General features: G+C 42.3%; 1 protein-coding gene across 1 annotated transcript in view; it reads right to left on the bottom strand.

The window, feature by feature from the left end:
• DRD2 (dopamine receptor D2) overlaps positions 1-16,564 on the bottom strand; it is a 106,594-nt gene extending 90,030 nt beyond the window's left edge. The window contains exon 1 of the mRNA XM_072611081.1: positions 16,178-16,564. The gene's annotated coding sequence lies outside the window, so the exon portion shown is untranslated. The remainder of the gene's footprint in view (positions 1-16,177) is intronic.
• Positions 16,565-18,304: the final 1,740 nt, after the last annotated feature.

Genomic DNA, 18,304 nt, shown 5'->3' with positions numbered 1-18,304 from the left:
TGCCTGCAGACAGAAAAACTGTTAAATAAATCTCAAATATTTGTTAGCTGTGTGACCTTGGGTAACTCACTTAACCTCTGTTTGCCTCAGTTTCCTATTCTGTTAAATATGAGTACCTTCCTTTCAGGGTTATTGTGAGGATCAACTGAGATGATATTTGTTTTGTAAAAAGCACTTGGCACATAGTAGCTTTTCTATAAATGCTTATTCCCTTCGATCACAGAATGAAGCAGACCATTTTCTTTTATATTATGTTTTGTTTTATGATTTCCCCCATTCATTTTAATTCTTCTATTCAACATGACTAAGGTGAAAATGTATTTAATAGGAATGTATGTGTAGAACCTATATAAGACTGCACACCATCTTGGGGAGGGAGTGGGGAGTGAGGGGGTAGGAGGAGGAGGGAGGGGAAAAATCTAAGATATATGGAAGTAATTGTAGAACACTGAAGACAAGTAAAATAATTTTAAAAATTAAAAAAAGAATTGAAGAGATTAAAAAAATAAATAAATGCTTATTTCCTTCCTCCTTCATTTTACAGATGAGGAAACTGAGACCCAGAGAGTTTAATGACTTGCTCAAGTTCATCAGAGACAGTAAACAGTAGAGCAAGAATTCAAACCCAGCTTCTCTGATTACAAATCTAGTACACATTCCTTTGTATCACATATCCTCCCAACACAAAATCCCAGGATCTTATAAATGCCAGCAGGTCTATCCTATTTCATGTCTCTTTGTTGCTTTACTTTGAATTTCAAATGCTGTTGGTGTATGCTGGCAAAGTTGGATCTCATGCCAAGCTCTCTTCGGAATCTTTTTCCCCTCAATTGCATTTCACTGGCTTGTTAGGTATACTGGTTATAATTTTCTGTCATCCTCCTCTGTAATTTTTACAAGTGAGCTTTTACTCTAAATTCTTATTGCCTTCAGCTGTCATGTCTCTCAATTTGTGAAGGAGGAAGGGAAGAAGGAAGGAAGGAAGGAAGGGAGGAAGGGAGGGAGGGAGGGAGGAAGAAAGAAAAGAAATGAGGGAGGGAAGTGAAAAGGGAGGGAAGGGAGAAGGGAGGGAGGAAGAAATGAGAGAAGGAAGGAGGAAAGGAAGAGAGGGAGAGAAGGAAAGATGAGGCAATAAAGAAAGGATAGGATAGGAAGGAAGGAAAGAAGGAGGGAGGCAAGGAAGGAAGAATAGAAATGAAGAGAGAGGGAGAGAAAGATAGAGAGAAAAGAAAGAATGGAGGGGGAAGGAGGTAGAAAAGGAAAAAACAAAAAAAATAAGGAATTTATTAAGAGTTTTCTATATGCCAGACAGTGTGCTAAATACATATCTCATTTTATCCTCATAAAAACCTTGGGAGATAGGTGCTATTATTATTCCCACTTTACACTGAGGAAACTGAGGCAAACTTAAGTGATTTGCCTGGAGTCATACAACTAATAAGTGTCTGTGGCAGTATTTGAACTTAGGTCTTCCTGACTCCAGATCCAACGCTCTATTCACTGGTCCACCCAGCTGTCAAATGTTTGCCAGCTGGAGCATTTTTAGGACTCTTTCAGCCTCCTCAGTGCAGTGGTTGTGTGGTACTAATTAGACTTCTTTAAGAAATGGTGATACAATGTCTTTTTCACTATTTAGTATTTTTCAGAGCCAAGAAGTTGTTTAAACAGATATGGGGTGGAGTTGCTGTAATAATATACTGTGTCTTCATTTTCATTTTTCTCCAGTGCTATGCTGATTTTGACCTGTGGTCTAACCAGATGATGAATTGAAAGCACACAAATACTGGATCTTAAGTGACTCACAAAGAAAGCATTCATGAACTATAGGTGTGGAGGCTCTAAATAGTCTTTAACTCTTTGGTCACTTTCATCTCTAGATCCCGATCGTTTTTTGCCTTGTGCCCACCTTTGTATCAAAGAAACTGAGCATGAAGATATACTTGACTTAGTTTGGAGGATCGGGTCAAGTTCTTCCTAGAATTTCTTTACTTTTTTATCCTTAGTATCAATTGTTATTGCATAAACTGCAATTATCTTCATGCTTACACTTCTCATGAGCACTTCAAGGCAAGTAGGTCAATTGTTCGATGAAATACTATTTCTTATAGCCTATGCGCACGTGATCAATCTGCTGACCCTTTTATTTGCTTCTCTGAGGTGAACTTGTGAACTCAATGGGTTTTTTTGTTTGTTTTTTGTCTTCTGCTTTCATTTCCAGGACTAATGTCCTATGGGTGGAGTTCATTTCCTCCAATAATGTATCAATTCATTGCTCCTTGGACAAAAGTAGGACATTAATAACACCTACAGTTAAAATTTAAAGACATTACACACCAAGTACTTAAATATCAGCCTAATTGAATTGATGGTGCTTTACAAATATTGGCTGTTATTATACTCTCTCCTTTCCCCCTCTTTGTCTTGTCTTTCCCGCCTTCCTGCCTCTCCTCTAACACTCTTTCCCCTTTTCTCATTCTCTTGTCTGTGCCTTAGTTTCACTAAAGGAGTGAGAGAAAGGAATTGTTTCCCGCTCCTATTTTTAAAAAATGAAATATCTTTTCTTGGTGAAGAAAGAGAAGCATGTCCATCAGGATAGCGTTGACCTTGGTTGTAGCAGCGACTCTCCTCTGCCTTTACAAATATTTGGTTTGGGATTCTCTCCCTTCCCCATATACTCACAGTCCTCAGATACCACTGTTTTCCAAGTGACAGACTCTCCTTAGCCATCACCACTTCCCCTATTATTCTCTAACACCTGGGAATCTACTTTAGTTCTCCTCAGGCAAAACTCTTTCTTAAAGTAAGAAATAGAAGAGAATTTATTGCTCAAAGCAAGCAATCCAAAGCAACCAAAGCTGACAATGTTCTTGACTCCTAGGAAAGGTGTGGTTTTATCTCTTCTGTTCTCTCGAAGAGCACCTGTGAAGAAATACGTCCTTTCTTACTTCTGGTGGAAAGTATATGTCTACGAATATATATGTAGCCCCACCTAGTGAAATTGGTGGTCCCCTGAAGGATAGCCCTGTAACACTTGTGTATGTGCAAGAAATGTGACACATGATTCTCATGAGATTTCTGGGAGGAGGAGAAAAAAAAGAGAAAGATGGGGCAAAGAGAAAAGCACAAACTTCAGATGATAAATGGGAGGTCTTTTGGAGCCATAGGCATGGGACCCCCAAAATGCCCCTTAGTTCCCAGCACCAGTATCCCCCAAAACTACTTAAGGTAAACTCATTGGATGAGATCATTAGCTCCTCAGTTGAGTGAAGATTTCCCCTTACTCCTAGGTCACAGAGCCTTCTAAGTCTTATGTATTCTATTGCCTAAATAAGTCTGTATGAGTTCACCAATTACTATCTTACTTTCTTGTTCTGATTAATAAGTTTAGTCACTATTTGTGACTGTCCTTTGTGTAATAAGCATCTCATGGAGAGGGGTAACTAAGCCAGCTTTTTCAACTATGACACAGAACCACTTCCCTCTAGAGTGATCAGAGAAAGTGACTGAAATACTCCTCCTCAAAAAAAATCACCTTTAGATTTGAAATATCCGATATGTAATAGATAGATAATTCTAGCAATTTTTGGATGGTAGAGTGGGGCATGGAAAGGCCCAGTTGCTAGATGGATGGAAGTAAGGCTAGTTATTAGCCCCTATGGCCAAGTGAGGGCCATTTTAGGATAAAAATACCAGGCTTTCCCCACCCCCCACCAAGATTCCTTTAAAGATCAGTTCACGTGCTATTTTCTTCAAGAAGTCTTTTCTGCTTCACTGAATTGTTCACTTAATTGGTAATTCCTACCAATTATTTTATTAATTATGGGTAGAGATCTCCAGTTATTGACCTCTGTACATGTTGAAGACTCCCATAGAATGTAAGCTCCTGTAGGGTAAGAATAGTTTTATTTTTGAATTTGTAACCCCAATGCTTCACACAGTATCTAGTACATAGTAGGCACTTGATGAATGTTTAACTGACTGATTAATGCTCTGTTATCTGACAATTATGTTCTCTACAAATCTGTATCACTTATTTTCTTTCAGAGATAGTAGATTCCCCCTCACAGGAGATCTTCAAGGAGAGGCTACATAACAGCTCATCAGGTAAGCTCTTGTGGGAATTGTTTTTCACATATGGATTAGACTAGATTCAGCTACTGCTGTGTACCACTAAGGTCCCTTCCAATTTGAATTCATCCCCCTATCCAATCAGTAGGGAAGAACTGTTGATCTTGCCTTGACAACTACCACCTCTATCCCCTTCTCTGTATTCACCCAGCCTCTTAGTTTAGAGGCTTATCACTTCACATCTGGACTTTTTCAGTTATCTCTTGATTTATTTTCCCTGCCTCCAGTCTCTTGCCTTCCCAATCCATCCTCCCGATAGCTGCAAATTAATATTCCTAAAGTACAGATCTGACTATTTCACCGCACTGCTCAGAAATCTTCAATGGCTCTTCCTTGCCTTTGGGATAAATACAAAATCTTCAGTTTGGTATTAAAACCTTTCACAGTCTGGCTCCCACCTGTCTTTCCAGTCTTATTTCATATTACTTGCCTTCATGCATTTTCTGTTCCAGTTCAAGGGTCCTGATAACCATCCCCCCATATATGATATCGCATGTTTCATCTCCAGTCCTTTTCTATAGTTGTACCCCATGGCTAGAAAGCAGTCTCTCCTCATGTCCACCTTAGCTGCTACCTTCAAAGCATTAGAAGCCAGCTCTTATATGACGCAGAATGTCTCTCATGTGTAGCCTTTCCTAATTATCCCAGGACCCTCTCCTTCTTGAAACTACTTTGTATTTTCTTACTTTTGTGTATGTTTTATCTCCCTCTTCACAAAAGACTATAAACTTACCCCTACTTCACAGCTAAGGAAACAGACAGATTTCAGTAAAGTGGCTTGCACGGGTCACACAAGTGCTTAGTGTCTCAGGTAGGACTTGAACTCAAATTTACCAGCCTCCAAGTCAAGGGATCTACCCACTGTGACAAAGCTCATTTCACTTTAGCTTTTGTATCCCCATCTCCAGGAAAGTGCTGTCCACAGAATAATTCCTTAAAAAGGTTTCTTAAATTGAGTTTAATTCTCTAGTTTTCTTGAGTTTAACTCTGTAATTTTCCTTTATCTTAACAGTTATTAAAGCCCTTTAGACAAATCTGTCCTCTGTTGAAAATAATTAAAGGGAAAGAAAAGCAGGTAGAGTAGGTTAGTTTTTCTTCCTAGTAAGGCCAGGAGAGCCTAAGGAACCTGGAGTACACTAGAGACTTAAGAATGGATTGGTAACAGAAGTATTGAGATTGAGGTAAATGAGACCATAAAGCAAGGATTGTGGGGGTGCTAGTCAAGAAATAATAAATGTAATTAAACTATATTATCTCATTTGATCATCACATTAGCCCTATGAAGTAAATGGTATTATTACACCCATTTTACAGAGAGGAAAATTAAGGCTGAGAGGTGTTAAATGACTTGGACAGGGTCATTTAGCCAAATATATGTCCAAGGCAGCATTTGAACAGAAGTCTTCTTGCCTCCCATTCTAACTTTCTAGTTACTGTGCTACTTAGTTACCAGGTAGAATTAAATAAAGAGAGGAAGGACAATTCAACTAGGATTGAACCAGGTCCTTTCCATCTTTGGTTTCCTATGCTTACTGACTTGTACGCAGCAGTTACTTTTTAAACTAAAGAGCATATACTACTCATGTTTTTTTTCTTTTCTTTTCTTTCTACTGTTGTAAAAATCTCAAAATTGTGTTTTCTTTGCTCCTCTTCCAGATAGCATGTTGTAACATTTCTTGGTTGAAGAGTATGAAAGAGGTATTATTGTAAACTCAGCATCCATGGATCTGATTCTCCTAAAAGGAAAGCAATCCATCCAATTCTGTTAGTTAGAAGGTTGGATGAGAATTGTCCCTTACCACAAAAACTTCCCTCTTCTATAGTTAATAAATACGTTTGTCAAGTGGGTACACATTTTAAAATGACTCGATTCAGGCCATATAATATAATAGACACCTGTGTGAAGTCCTCTGCTCTCTCACTAATTTCTATCCCTAGAAAAAAAGGAATAAAACTAAATGTTTTTATTTGGAGGTTGAGGGAGGTGGGAGGAAGTTCTATTCTCTTATCACAGCTAAGTCCACTCACTACAACTTGAGCTTTACATAAACTCTTTATACCTTTTGGAAATATCGAGAAACAGCATAATCATAGTGGCTAAAGCATTGAACTGAAAATAAATTATGGGTTCAAATCCCACTCCAGACACTCATCAGTTGTATACTCTCAAGCAAGTTACTTAATTTTTCTCAATCTGAGTTTCAATATCTTATATTCATATATAACCTAAGACCACCATGACAATTGTAATAAAACTTCATCAAACCAATGTAGTAGTAATACAATAATGAAGGCATATCTAGCTGACCAGCTCCAGTAGCCAATATCAGGGGTTGTTTAGCATCTAGCTCACCCCATCTGACCAGCAAGTAGAACAATGAACTGCCATCTGTGTGCCCTCTATGTCCTCCACTATGAAAATATATATATGAAAATATATGTATATACATATATATACACAAGGAGTCCCAAAAATCTTAGTGCTGTTTTAAGTATAATTGCTCTAAGATTTTTGGGACACCCTTCAATATGTATATGTTCAAATCCTACTTCATACACTGACCAACTGTGTGACCCCAAGCAAGTCACTTAACCTCTCTCCTTTTCAGTTTCTTCATCTATAAAACAGGGAGGATAATAATATCTTGTATGTTCTTTGGAACTCAGACTATGCCTTGTTTTTCTCCATGTGAAACAATTCTATTCCCTCCCAGCCAAAAAAGAGGGAATTAAGTCATTGGAAAAGATTATCCCAGACCTTCCTTCCTGGCAAGGCTATGTAACTCAGACAGATAGTATTTCCTTGTTTCCAAGGATTTCTATATTTGTAGTACCAATTCCTTAGGGAAACAGAGTGGATTACAGTTGTTAACTATCATTTCTGAAGGCAGTCAAGGGTGCCACGCACTTTAAGACAAGGTCTAATCCCGATCCCTGATCTCCAGGCTTTAGCTCCAAATAGCTTCAACCATCTGAATTTTCAAAGTCCATCCACCCATACCTTGCTCTTAGTTCTCCTGGGCTAGGGCCCAGTTTGTATGAACACATTTTTATCTGACTTCTTTGCTATCTTTCCCTAAATATACCTTCCCATATGTGTGTATGCCTAAAACTTGTTCCACCTAAGACCACCATGATTGTAATAAAACTTCCTCAAATGAATGTAGTATTAATATAATAATGTAGTCATACCTAGTTGAGGTTGACCAGCTCCAGTAGCTAATTTCAGGGGCTGTTTAGCATCTGGCTGACTCCATCTGACCAGCAGGAGGATCAGTGAACTGCCATCTGTGTGCCTTTTACATCCTCTACTCTGAATTCTAAATTCAACATTAAGAAATGCAAGTCACTTCCTACTATCTGCAGAACTCTGAGAGGGACTTAGTCACAGACCACAGGTCCATAAGACCTTGACGGTACTGGCCACCTTGCTTTTCCCACTGCAGGGAAAGGGAAGAGAAAATGTTGATGCTACGAGGAAAGTCATCACTCATTCATTTATTCAACAAAGTGAATACCTTCTGCTGTAAGATAGCCACAATAGCAGAGGAGTGGGGAAAGGGGTGGTAGCAAGTTGTGACTTCTGTGTAGCTCTGATTTAATGAGGTCTCCAGTCTGCAATGATGACAGTTGAGACAGACCAGGAAGATCCTAAAATCAGGAACTACAAATCTCAGGCTAGTACAATTATAGAGCTCTTTTGAAGCTTAAATGAGGTAGTTTAAGGAAAAATAAGAGTATGTATTTTACATAGAGGGGCAAATACTTTCTAATAAAGTGGTAGAAGTCAAAGGAATGAGTTCAAAAAGGTTGTCGATCAATTCATAGGGAAGAACTAGTTATTTTTTTCCAGAGTAAGTTATTTACAAGAGAAAAGGGTTTGGGCAATATCCCTAAAGCCCCAAGGATGATGCCATCTACTAAACTTTCCCATAACTTATGAGGAATGGCATATGGAGCCTAATGGGTCTGACTTCAAATGGCATTTCTTATGTTCCATTTGTCACATGGTATTGCAGAACTAATGTTTTTTATAGGACTCAAGACAAGGTAATTATGGAAAATAAACCCACTGGCTTGGGACCTGAATTTTTAGTTACCCTCTAAGTCAGGTGCTTCTCTCAGTCACCACAACAAACAAACCAACTATTCAAGAACTGAATAACAGGGACCATGTTAGTGTCAGGGAGGGGATGGTCAGAAGACCGGAGGGAGATGCCCTCCTTCCTGTCACTAGTTGGCTTAATTGGTTGTTAGTAGAGTTGTGTCATTTAGAAAATGGTCTCCCTGAGGAAGGATCATACCAGACAAAAATGATTTCTTTTTACTTCGGTAGAATATAGTCCCACTAAATTCAAAGTGGCTTTCAAGAGGATGAGTGAATGGATAAAGAAATACCTATCAGTATGGTTCTTGATATAAGGAAAAACAATGAAAAACTGAGCTTAATATAACTGAAGGATGAGGATGATTTCATGAAAACAACCACCACTAATCAACCTCCCCTTGGAGTACTTCACGATCAGGTAGACATCAGCCTTGGCCTTTCCATTCTGAGAATTTTTATAATCTTATTTGAGCACTTGCCACTGGCCCTATCACTATTTTGCATGACCTCAGGCAACTAACAGCTCTTCTCAGCACATCAGTTTCCCTTCTGTAAAATGATGGGGCTGGGCTAGGTGATTTATAAAGTACTTTCCAACTCTGCCATTCCAGCTGTTTAAGAAATTATGATTATAATATGATTATGATTACTCTATAACTAATTACACAATTGTTTTATGTAACTAATAACGAGTATAGTCAATATGGATTCTGAGGGGTCAAGCATGTGGCCTCCTCTAAGGATAATTGGAGGGAAGATAAATGGTGGAATGTTCATTACCGTCAATGTGGGTTCCAACAGGATAAGAAAGGAGGTATTTCAGCTCATTGCAAGAACTGTTTTTTTTAAAAAGGAGTCCTAGGTTATCCTGTTGGACTCCCCAGTGTTCACAAAGAGGATCCATCATTCCTACCTCCACTGTGGCTCAGTAGAAAATGTGCTATGTTTTGGAGTCAGAGGACCTGAGGGTTTGAACTGGCAGCACTGCTGTTAATCTCTGTGATTTTGGCCAAATCCCTTCTCTCAGAACCTGGGCTTCCTCATCTAAAGTAGGATACTGGATAAGATGGTCTCTCAGATCCCTTTTGGTTCTACAGCTACCATCCTCTGAAAGGCAGAATGTCAGAACTGGAAGAGACTATGAAGAGTGCCTAATTAATGCCCTGCCTCACCTAGAAGGATGATGTGTCTGAGATCACATTACTAGTTAGTGGCAGAATTAGAAATGGAACCCATGTTACCTTACTTCTAATGTATTCTCTTAAACTATTAAACCAAATTAAATTCATTAAGCCACTCTGCCCCTCCAACACTCAGTCCTGCTCCAAAATTAACTGTCTTCCCTCCCTCACATATGCCTAAAAGGTTAATCTTGGAGAGGGAGATGAGGAAATTGCCTTCTTGTACCAGAGCTACTCAGTTCGGGAGAGGCCTGGACAGTTGGATCTCACCCTCTGGAACTCACCAGTTCCTTTCATTCAATAAGACCTGAAAAAAGTCACAGGAGCCAAGATTTAACAGTTATGCAGATAAAAATTCAAGTCAGAAGATTGAGTTTAAGTCTTAGCTCTGTGCCTTTGGGAAAGTCATTTTTACTAACCAGTTTCTTCATCTTTAAAAAAAAGATAAGGGTGTTAGAATAATCCCTATGGTTCCTTCAGACTCTGAGTCCTATGACCCTATGGTAGTATTATAATCATAAACAAGTCTATAGCCCCTTCCCCTAGCAGTTAGGTACTGAGAGAAAACACAGTACAGAAGGATAGAATTCTTTACCTCGGATAAAGCAAATCAGCAAATAATAGGAACTCAATAAATGCTAGTTGATTGTAGATTACCTAACTGGTCTTGTCTATTCTTTGTCTTCAGTATGAATTAGGGGGCATTTCTCTGTATTTTATTCAATTGGTTCCATAGCTGAGATACAGGGCAAATAAATCTTGAAAATGAGATTTCTTGAGAATCTTGAGATTCCAAGGTTCTCAGGGGCTTTAGGAAGGAACCCATCCTCCTGCCTCTCTTACATCAGATGAAAATTCTATGATCTCTTTAACTTATAGAATTAGGTATCATTTTATTTCTCCACTTTTCATCTACCTGCTCTACTTCCTTGGATCAATTATGGGAGGAGAAGAGGCTATGAATAGGTAGAGTAGCCTTTGGGCAGTGTGGTGTCATAGAAAGAATACTGGATTTAGACCTGGGTTCCAGTCACTTCATCCTTTTGGGAATAAGTTTCCTTATATTTGAAATAGGAATGATAATTTTATGATCCATTTCACATGGCAACTTTAAGAAAAGTGCTTTAGAAATTTTAAAGCCTACAAATTAGAGTCATATTCATAGGGGCCATCTAATCTTTTCCAAGATATGACCCACCTTTTCTTCCCAGACCAAGGATTCCCAGGGAATTGCTGGCGAGGTTGCTGCCTAGGGTTACAGGAAGGAGGAAGATGCAATTATATAGCGTGTAAAAAAATAATTTCATTTCTAATGCTTTCCCCTGCTGGGCCACTTAGAGCACAAACAATAACAAACACTCAGCAATGGAAACAGCATAAGGCACACACGATGGGAAATGTCCAATGACAGGCGAACCTCACTGAGCATGCAGCTCCAAGATATCTGCAAGGGAGTCGTTATTTGGGGCCATGGTTGCTACTTAATAAGCAATATCATGGCAGGCAGGACTGGAAAGCACATACAGCCCCTGCCTGCTGATAGGGCTCTTGGGGGCAGAGGGCAGTGCTCATATACTGAGATCACTTTCCATCCCCTATCCAGGTTCTGACTGATGCTACTTGGAAAGATTCATGGAAATCTAATTGCCCTGCTCTCTCTTCTGTTCACCTTCTCTTGCTTCTATAGTAGAGATCAGGGAAATTCTCTATTTCCTCCCGAGAGAAGTCAGGCTCCCCATAAGTGTCCTCCAGTTACGAAAAAATTGCTGAAGTCTCATGTTAAAGCCTATTTGCCTGTTAATTTGCATACTCTGTATATTTAATGACACAATATACTGAGAATTCACTCCTTTATCCCTTCTCTCACTCAGCCAGCCACTTCCTCTCCCCCCAAAGCCTTTCAGTGACCTCCCAGGCTCTAGCCTCAATTCAAAACACAGGCTTACCCATGCTATACCTTCCTAGTGAAGTCATTTTTTAATAAACAGGCTTCTTCATGTTACTGAAAGACTCAGCTGTTATATTGTTCTTATGGGATGAATTGTTCCATGTAACGCTGTTTTGTTTGTCAGCATATTTCTCAGAGCCAATATATGAAGTTAGACAGAAAATACCTGCCATCTTGGTCAGATGTCAGCAGAGTGGTCCCAACCCCAAATTCACTACTTCTGGCTTCCCCCTGAGCAGTCTAGCCAGTAGAGGTTGGGAAGAAGGAACAGGCAGAGGATATATTCGTTTACTGATACAGAACAAGGACTCTGTCTCACTGGGAGAAGGGAGCTCAGTCTTCTCAGGCACGGTATGTAGGGTGAGAGGGGTGGTTCTTTAACTTCATCAGCCTTGATGTGGGCCAGCTTGTCAGAGAAAGGGTTTAGGGCATAATGAGATAAAGTTTGAGAGTCCAGAATGGTAAGTGTCTCTCCCTTTCCTGGACCTAAACAGAGGCAAAAAAGAGTGACTGAATCTTTCTGTTTAACTCCACCACCCACACGTACTGACACAACAATCAAGCTATTTTCCAAGCCCATGAGTTTAGATAATATGAGTCTCTTGTAAAAAATAAAAAAAGAAGTCTTCAATTGCATTGAAGATGGGGGAAGGGAAGATGCAAGGGGTGTGCTAACTCTGGATTCCATTGCTATTAAAGTAATTAAAAAGGCTAGAGATAATTAATATCTGTCTACCATCTAGAAACAGGAAGCAAGCTACTTCCACATGCTTAGTGAGTCCATTTAGCATTTCAGGGAGCTAGAGTGCTTACGCGTAATCATGGAACCAGATATGCAGTTTTCCTCCAAGGGCTAAGACATGCCCAAGCTAAAATCAAAATCACACATGGGACCCCCAAATGACTCCTGTGGCCCAGGCATGCAGGAATGCTGCACATTGGAATAGAAAGGCAGGGCTGACCATCCTACCTGTGGTTCCTGCATATTGCCTAGACTAGGAGAGATTTCAGTTATGAAGCCATGCTTATATATTAGCTTAAAGGCTCTCTGGTATCTGAATCCAGGCTCAAGCAGCCTGGAGATCTCAGTCAGAAGTGATTCAGGAGTGCAAGGTATTAGAGCAGTGGACCAAGGAAGGCCATACCATCTCCTGCTTGGGAGAATTTTTAGAATAGAAAAAGGTTTGCCCTGGAATAGAAAAGGAGCCTGCCTAGAGCCAACAGAAAGGACTGAATCATCTTTGGTTGGACCTAGCATTTCAAGATGCCAATCTGAGCTATCACCTAAAGGAAATTCACTTGATTAAGCATTAGACCTCAGTTCCTTGTTCTGGATCCCCGAGACCCCTTTCTACTTACTCTGCACATATCTTGTAGTCACCTATTTATTTATATATTGTCTCTCCTATTAGAAAGGAAACTCCTTGAGGGTAGGGACTGTTTTTGGCACAGTGCACTTAGTAAGCACTTAATAATGCTCAGTTGACTGACAGATCTGTAAACTACTTGATCTGTCCACTAGAGGTTGCAGGGAAACGTGGCTTAACTGGGAGGCACAGAGTCTGAGGCAGACCAAAGCCTTCTCTCAAAGGGGTGATCCTACCCTCCCAACAAACACAAATGTCACATAGCAACAGCAGCCTATATCTTGGGGTCTCCTGATTTTCAGTATCTAATTGACTTTGCATTGGGAAGCCTCAAGTCTGTCTCTCTCCTGTCTTCCTCAGAGCCAAAAACACTCTCAAATGCAGGCTTTATATACATTTTAAGCAACCAGGATCGGGGAAACTGAGGAGGGGAGCAGGAAAGTGTGAGTGACAAGGATAGCACTGGAACACATAAGTCCTGACTGTCCCTTTTCTTCATTCCCACCCCACCAGGTCCCGTATTCTATCTATTGCTCTGTGCTGTTTCCTATGCATAGATTCTACTTTTAAATGCAGATTAGATGAAAACCTCTCAAAGCCTGAACCCTCCTCTCCTAACTCCATGGCTTGCCCAGAGAATGGTGATCAGAGAGCATCTCCGCTTTAGTTGATTGGAATATTCAGCTATGTTTCTGTGAGGTATCATGCCCTTCAGTTAATGTTAATATCCCAAAAGGCTAGAGAGAAAGTTTCTGTCAAATTCAAGTCTTCAATACCATCCATTAATTTAGATTTCTACTTTCCACACAGAAGAATTCAACCTTGCAGATAGGGATATAAGATAGACTAGCCCACAAGCATTGTTACCAGCCTTGTCAACCTCCTTAGAATCTTCCCAGATTATAGTGTAGGAAGAATCAAGTCAATACAGTAAAAGCATTCACTGACAAGCAGGCATGAGCTACACAACCTCTCTGGGGAACATGATGCTCTATAAGCCTGAACTAATCACTCCCCAGAATTTCAGGAAAGGTTAGTTCATCAGACCTTGAGGGAAACAAAGCTGAAACTAACTCTAAAGGGGAGAATGATGAGAAGGAACCCAAAAGGAGAAATAAATACTTTGGTTGGCAATTCCAAAGTCATGTGGGTGAATTCTTGGAGGTGAGGACACATTTAGGAAAGAAGAGAAACCCAACAGTATGCTTAAGAACAGTGTTGGGGAATATTGTCCTTCCCAGAAGAAGCCCTAGGATGGTGGTGGTCCTTACCCCAATTCCTTCCCATCTTGGGAACTGAAAATGTCTATTTGCAGGGAGTAGAGTGTAGATTAATGAATATCTTAATTTTTAATTTTTCTTTAGCCAAGAAATTACAGGATAATCAGTTCACTAGACCCTTCCACTTTATAAAAATCAGGAGTCTCATGCCTCTGGTTCCCTTCTCTACACTCTCTTTTTCCAGTTGAAAAAGAAAGAGGAAGGAAGATCATGGCCTTCTTTAAGTAGATAAGGTAGGATTCCTGAACTACACATGCTTGGTTCAAGGTCATTAACTCCAGATTCTCTCACCAGGCAAAAACCTGAGTTCAGAGAAAGTACCAGGGTCCTTGGGCAGCTGAGCACAAAGTGGATAAGCAAAAGAATAGGGGAGAGAGACAGAAAGCTGGTTTATTGGTTGTTCTTTTAATCTCCCTTCACCTTAACTACCATGTCACTCCCTCCTTCCAAATACCAAATGGCAGCAACAGGTACATGAAAGAGTGAAACAATGATTTCTTTTATTTTTTTTTAATCTTACTCAAATGCTTCAGGATGAATCCGGAAGAAGCACAAGTAATTCCAGAGAAATGTGTAAACTCAGTGGACATCCTGAACCCTGAGAGTGAGATGGATCTGAAAACCACAGTGGTTCCTCAGATTGGTCATCTACTAATATGAAGGTTCCAGGATTAGGGTGTTGTTCAAATTCCAAAAGAAGCCTTCATTACCTAAAGATCTGTGGAGGTACTAAGAGAGAGCCACCTACCTAGCACATCCCATCTTCAGAAACCCCTACCCTCTATCTCTAAGAGAACCCCTTGGGGACAGTGACTCAGTTAGAATAGCTTTTCTATAGGCAACAACTAGAAATATCCTAGGGGACTTCAGGGAACTGAATACATGTCTTATACAAGGGCTATGATATGTGTATGTGTATGTGTGTGTGTGTGTGTGTGTGTGTGTGTGTGCACCCTCTCATATTTGATCTCATCTTTTCCTACATAGGTCTGTCTCTGAGGAGACAAGGTGTTCGATGCCCTTAGTTTATCCAAATCTCTTTTCCACCGGACAATGCTCCCCCGCCTCCTCCATACAAACCCTAATCAGGGCCTCTTTCCATTCTGGAGCTGGGAACCCATACTCTGCTTCCAAGCTGACTCTTGGTTAAGTTTGTTGGAAACCGCTACCAATAAAAAGATAATTGAGAAAGCAGGATGAAATGAAAGGACCTAGAAGGGACTAATGAATTTGGGAGGTGAGGGTGGAAATATGGTGAGTAGAGAGATACACGCAGAAACAGAGAGAGACAGAAAGAAGAAAGAGCAACAGAGAAAGAGACAGAAACAAAGCGACATTGACTGAGAGTCAAAGAGAAGAGAGAACGCGGGTGAAGAAGGCTTCAGTACATACAAATGAATGTTGGGGTGCTAGCAGCAACCTATCTTAATGGTCACCCGTTCCACAACTGGAGCAGCCCGAAGTCAGGTCCCAGGCTGGGGTGATCATTGGGAAGCGGTTTACAGGAGGGTAATACCCACACTGGCTCCTTATGATCCCTACCTGTCGGGTTAGTGCCACTTCTCGGCTCCCTATTCTGTTTACTCCACCTGGCTCTCGGCGCCTCCACAGCCTGTCCCCGCTCTGGCTACATCCCCGGGGTAAGGAGTGCAGGGCAGGGGTCCCTGGCTGGGGCTCATATTGAGACTGAGGAGAGCTACTGAGAGGGTGGAATCTTCGTACCCAGGTCGCCACTAGATTCAAAACTCTGCCCCTTGAGGAAACCTAAGGTGCCGGGGGAGGAAGAAAACAGTCCAGACGACTATCAGTGAGTCCCTGCAGGCGAGCAAGCCCCCCAACTAGAGCCTCATCTGGTCTCGGGAGGATACTCTTCCGGTGAAGCGTCTCGGTTCCTGCCCCAGCTCTGAGCTCAGACATATGAGCTCAGGCTCATATGAGGAGGGGTGCAATGGAAAGCATAGAGATCCGAGGGGGCTCCGCGGGTCACTGGCACCCCAGGTTGAAGCGGGCACTCGCCAAAGTTCTGCCTCTCAAGTACACCATTCCCTCCAAGGAGAAAAACTCCAACCCTTTCTCCGAGAAACCTGCCTTATAGTTCCCAAGGTCTGAGTCTGGCCTCAGTGGCCGCCTCCCTCCCCGAACCCAGACCTTAAACCAGTTCTAACCTTCAAGCCATAAGGCGCCCGAGGGCAGAAGCGGCGCCGGCTACACGCCTCTCTAGGCTCCCGCCGCATCCACGCGTGACGGACTTCTTTCAGCAGTCTCCAGGAGAAGCTCCTGCGGCCGTTCCTGCCGCTGTCCTGGGGCGTCTCTTGGGCTCCCGCAGTTCTCAGATGGCCGGGATCTAGGGGAGACGGGCTCAGGAAGTGGGTCTGTCGGACTCCCCGGCTCCTGCCTCGGGGCTACCTGCCCCAGCAGCTCACTAGACGTCCCAGGAGGCTGGCCAGACAGCAGACTTAGGTCCCCCGAGCTCTGACCCCGCGGGGGAGGAGTGGACTGGGCCCAGGGGTGGGGTGGGGTAGGGTGGGGTGGGGCGAGGGAAGGCAGAATAGAGCGGGGCGGAGCGATGGTGGACGAGTAATTAGCGCGGGCGGGCGGGGGACAGCTTGGAGAGGCGACGAGTTGCGCGCGGGAGGCGTCGGCTCCAGCACTGAGCTTGGACAGCTCCGAGGCTCGGGAAGGGCGGGGACGGGGCCAGGGGGCGGGGCTGTCTCATCCATGAGCGGTCTCCAGCCCCCAGGCACCGCCCCTGTCCCTTGTCAGTCCCCTTCTGGATAGCTCCTCTGACTCACATAGAAGCTCAGCTCCGCTTGCTAAGTGAGCCCCTGGGGACCAGCACACCTCCCAGTCCCCTGGAGTCCCTTTGGACCTCTTAGGACCTACCCTGTGAAGAAGATGCAGAACCCTCGAGGGATAGGCAGAGACAGCATTCACAGCTTGTGTATTGTGGAGAGCAGGGCAATATAGGTCTCCAGTAGGACCGAGTGCCCTCAGCGCTGACCAAATTTGGTTCCCTTTCCCACAGTCTCCTACACCTAACCCACCCCTATGGTACCATATACCCAGTATTCCCTTGGCCACTCGGGTCAATTTTCTCCCAAAATCTGTGGTTTCCTTTCCTGGAGCCAGTGATGGAGTGTGTTAGTAAAATCCCTAAGATGAAACTCACCCAAGCTGGGGAGATCCGGGGGAAGAGATGGAAGAGAACTAGAGCTCAGGAAATAGGAGGAGGGCATCAGGGGTTCCCTCTCCTTAGAGGGAGTCAAGTCTCTGGGCTTTGCGTCTGACAGGGTCTCTGTACTACCCCCAGTTCAAGAAAGTTAGCCTTTCCTGCAGGAGAGGTGGAGGGGAAAAAGATGGGAAATGAAAATCTTGAGGTCTTGCTCCATATTCAGCTTTGTCATAAACTGGGGCAGGTTGAAGCTGTTTCCCTTTCCCTCCAATTCTGTCACCTGAAACACATAAGAACTACTGAGGCAAGATTAACAAGGATTCCCATTGTAAATAGGAATATGGTCCCTATGCTGTCCCCTGTCGTATCCTGTCTGAGAGCTTGAAAGGAGTGAGATCAGATCTAGGAAAAACTTGGAACACTGGAGTCTGCTATGTGGATAGGTGACTGTAATCATTCCTTTCTCCTCAAGCAGATTTGTTATGGTTATAAAAAGGACTAGCATCTTTTAGTGGCTTGGGGGTTGGCAGAGCCCTCTAAAGGTCAATCTATCCATCTGCTCATCAGTGCTTCCCTTCAATTCCCCCCCCCCCAAAAGTAATTAAGGTTCTCCAGAAAGAATATTATATAAATTCTCTCTCCCACCCCAATCTCACCCCCCCCCCCCATCTACATTCTGTAGTCTCATGCCAGAGCTACCGAGCTCTGACCACTTGGGAAATTCTTTCTTATATGAACACAGAAGGGGATGAGGATACTGGTACTCTACCAACAAAGTGCTTCCACATCTCTATGAAGAAGAGGGGTTCTGGCACTATAAGAATAGGAGAGAATCTAATTTGTCAGAGTCTAGGAGGTGGGGAGGATAAGTGAGGGTTGAGGTTGGGGAGAAAGGGAGGAAGATGATTAAATCAGATGACCTCTGTCAGCCCTGAAAACCTAGGGGCACTGTGCTGTGAATTTTAGTTTAATGTAGCATGGCTGAGTGAGTTTTACATTGTCAGTGAGTGAGATGGATGGATATTTTGGTTTTCAATTAGCAAATGCCTCAGTTTTGAACAAGCTTCAAAGCAAACAGATGCTGTGATCAATGGTGGGAAACATCGGCAGCCATGAAGGG

The sequence above is a fragment of the Notamacropus eugenii genome, chromosome 5 (genome assembly GCF_028372415.1).
Source record: "Notamacropus eugenii isolate mMacEug1 chromosome 5, mMacEug1.pri_v2, whole genome shotgun sequence".
Taxonomy (NCBI): domain Eukaryota; kingdom Metazoa; phylum Chordata; class Mammalia; order Diprotodontia; family Macropodidae; genus Notamacropus; species Notamacropus eugenii.
This window is presented reverse-complemented; position numbering and strand designations above follow the sequence as displayed.